Below are 3,781 nucleotides of genomic sequence, written 5' to 3'. Positions count from 1 at the left end.
AGGCTAGACAAGACTTGGTTGCAATGGGTATAAGGGATGAATTGACTCCAAAACCAGATAAGATACGAACATATTTACCTCCTGCAGCTTACACTCTTACTAAAGAGGAAAGAATGGAAATTTGCAGATGTTTGTTTAATATAAAAGTTCCAGACGGATATTCCTCAAATATAAGGTCATTGGTAGACATGAAAAGTTGTATTCTGACTGGCATGAAATCTCACGATTGTCATATTCTAATGCAACATTTGCTACCAGTGGCCATTCGATCTGTGTTGCCTAGGAGAGTTCGAGATGTAATCACAAGGTTATGCTTGTTTTTCAAGTCACTGTGTTGTAAGGTGATTGATCCGCTAAAGTTACCTAAGTTAAGAGATGAAATTGTTGAGGTATTGTGTGAGTTGGAGAAATATTTCCCGCTGGCATTTTTTGATATAATGATCCATTTGACAGTTCACTTGGTTAGAGAACTAAGATATTGTGGCCCAGTTTATTTAAGATGGATGTATCCATTTGAGCGATATATGAAGATTCTTAAGGGGTATGTTAGGAATAGAAGTCGGCCGGAAGGATGCATCGTCGAATGTTATATTGCAGAAGAGGCAGTTGAATTTTGTTCTGAATACATGACTGGTGTACAGAAAATTGGGTTAAATGATGTTGAAAATGTTGAGATTCAGAGTCGTCGTGGTAGCGTTGTATGCACAGTAAGTCGAGATCTTCTAGATGAAGCGCATCGTCTTGTGTTGCAGAATATAAATGAAATTCAACCTTATATCGAGTGAGTTATACTCATATAATACATTAAGTTTAAGTTGTGTAATTTCGTATATTCAATTGTTTAACAACATATTTATAATTGAAGGGAACATTTTAATTGGATAAAGACAAAATTTCCATCCAAGTCAAGGAACTCAAAATGGTTACAAGACGAACATTATCGAACTTTTAGTAGTTGGATAGAACAAAAGGTAAATTGTGTTGATTATTGAAAGTTGTCATTAATTAGTACTTAATTACAAGGTGACATTTTTTGTTGTTTTTGGTATGTTGATTTGATAGGTTGTGTCAGAATTACAAAACACATCAAATAAGGTTTCAGACATTGTTAAGTGGATTTCTCGAGGACCTTCAGTTAATGTCATCAAGTTTTCATCATACATGATTAACGGTACTCTATTTAACACTAGGGAGCGCGATAACAACAGAAACACACAAAACAGTGGTGTTAGCCTTGTTGCTAAAACTGTGCAAGTCTCTAGTGCAAAAGATAAAAATCCAGTTGAATGTGATATGACTTTTTATGGAGTAGTTAATGAAATTTGGGAGTTAGATTATATCACAACTCGAGTACCTGTTTTCTTTTGTGATTGGGTGAAAAGTGATAGCGGCATAATATATGAAGATTTTGGTTTCACATTAGTTAATCTAAATCGAATTGGGCACAAATCTGATCGATTTATATTAGCTTCACAGGCGAAACAAGTATTTTATGTGAATGATCCTTCAGACAACCAATGGTCAATTGTTCTTCCAACGCAAACAAGAGAATGGAACATTAAAGATGGTGATTTACATGATATACCTCTCGGAGAAGAACTTGTCACATTCACCGCAATAGAAGATAATGACGAAGTTGATGATGATTGTATTTGTTTCCGTGAAAATGGTGAAGGATTGTGGGTTGATGATAATGGGTCTTGAGGTACCATTTAATATGTTTCATATGTTTATGATATGTGAAATTCTTAGTTGTTATCACAATGTGTTTCATCTTTTGATTATGAGTGTCCAAAATTGTTATAATAATGATATTTATGGTTCACAGATGGAGGCTGATCCTTTTGGTGGTAGTTCTGATGAGGGAGAGCAACGCCCTAATTCTCAGTCAGTGGAGCAAGAAAATAAATCTGTGAGAGGACGTACATGGATGTCTAGAAACACCAAAAAAAGGAGTGAAGGACATCTTACTCTTGTTGAATACAATGAGTATGGTCAACTAGTGGGTGGATCTAGAAGTAATGTTTCATCATAGCTTGGATCAGTTGTTCGAGCAACTGTGTCCATCAACATTAACAGTTGGAAAGATGTTAGTGTGGTGGATAAAAATAAAATATGGGACACAATGAAGGTATATTTTTATTAATTATATTTCATTTAATGTTTTTAAAATATATATTATTTTGATAATATGCTTCTTATTACTTTCAAACTTGCAGAAAACTTATGATTTGGACCCCAAACAAAAGCAACAGATGTTGAAGGATGCGGGAAAGTACTTCCGAAATTGGAAGACTAATCTTACTAGGGTACACATTTACGACGCTTTGAAAAAATACCCAAATGAGTTCCCGCCAGCTTTGCCATTTGGATTTGAGAATGTCATAACTCCGGATGAATGGTTAGCGTTTGTGAACTCAAGATTAACTCCCGAGTGGCAAAGAAAGAGAGAGGAGATGCAAAATTATCGAGCACTGAATAAATACAATCACAACCTCTCTAGAGGAGGCTATGTGCGTATTGAAGAGATGTTAATGGAACAAAGTGGGAAAAGTCTGACTGAACTTGATAGGGCAGATTTATGGAGCATGGGTCGTCGGAATGCAAAATGAGAGCTAATTGGAGAGGCCTCTGAGATTCAAAAAAATATTGTAAGTGCTCATATTTAATAATGTTGATATGTCAAATTATTAGCTTATATATATAACTTTCTGTGAATATTGTTTCACAGGATCATTACCGGCAACTCCAAGCTGAGGGTAAATGGGCACCTGATGGCCCTGATGATGTGCTGACGAGGGCGTTGGGCACTCCTGAGCCTCGAGGACGTGTTAGGGCTGGAGGACACGGTGTGTCCCGCTCAGTATATTGGAATACTCCAACACCTACCTCAACGAAAAATAAATCAAAAGCCTCTTCTTCGAATGACGACATTAGAAAGGAATTTGAAGAAAGATTTCGAAAACAAGAAGAAGAGCATCGTCAACAAGCACAACGCCTAGAAGAGCGCTTTCAACAACAAGATGAGCTCTTGAGAAAATTATTGGCCCAACAGAGCGGGTCAGGATCTAACGTTGGAGTCCCACCAGCGCCATCATCATGCTATGTGCCCGACCCACCAGTGCCACCAGCGCAGGCGTCCTACTATACTCCAAACCCAGTAGTGCCTCAAGCAGAACACCACATTGTTGCACTACAACCACTTTTGCAAGAGGTAATTAAACTTTCTTGAATATTCTGAAACCAAATAAATTTCTTTGCTGCTTCAACATGATTATTTGTATATAATATGTTTCTTACGCAGGGCCGAGCATGCCAATTAGCAATTGGTTCGGTTTCAAACATTGTTGCATCAGGTACACTCATTGAAAGAGAGGCAGGCAACAACTTCCAAGTTATGATTACGAGTGTTCTTAAGCCAACCTGTCCTCTCCCTTTTGCATATCCTGATTTGGACATGTACATAGTTGCTCAGGCCATTGGGACGCCAATAGCGTGGCCTAAGGATTTTGTCATTATATCTGAAGATGTAACTCATGAGGTGATGCCATGTTTTTACATAATTATCTTTACAATTCTATATTTGTTTGTAATTTTTTTAATTGTTGATATAATTGTATACAGACTCCCTCTACAAGTAGGACCAGATCACAACGACCAAGAGCTCCATCAACACAACAACCTCGAGAAAGAAGACGACAACAAACTCCTCCAACACAATTGGCCCAAACTCCATTGGAACGATTACAGAATATCGTATCTCATTGGGATGATGGCGAGT

General features: G+C 37.4%; 1 long non-coding RNA gene across 1 annotated transcript; it reads left to right on the top strand.

Moving 5' to 3' along the window:
• The first annotated feature begins 1,505 nt into the window (after nt 1-1,505).
• LOC133783697 (uncharacterized) lies at nt 1,506-2,998 on the top strand. The gene is made up of 4 exons (XR_009870924.1): nt 1,506-1,705; nt 1,829-2,131; nt 2,220-2,651; nt 2,732-2,998. It is a non-coding gene; the product is annotated as an uncharacterized LOC133783697 (long non-coding RNA).
• The last annotated feature ends 783 nt before the right edge of the window (nt 2,999-3,781 follow it).

This window comes from Humulus lupulus, chromosome 6, assembly GCF_963169125.1.
Source record: "Humulus lupulus chromosome 6, drHumLupu1.1, whole genome shotgun sequence".
NCBI classification, from domain to species: domain Eukaryota; kingdom Viridiplantae; phylum Streptophyta; class Magnoliopsida; order Rosales; family Cannabaceae; genus Humulus; species Humulus lupulus.
This window is presented reverse-complemented; position numbering and strand designations above follow the sequence as displayed.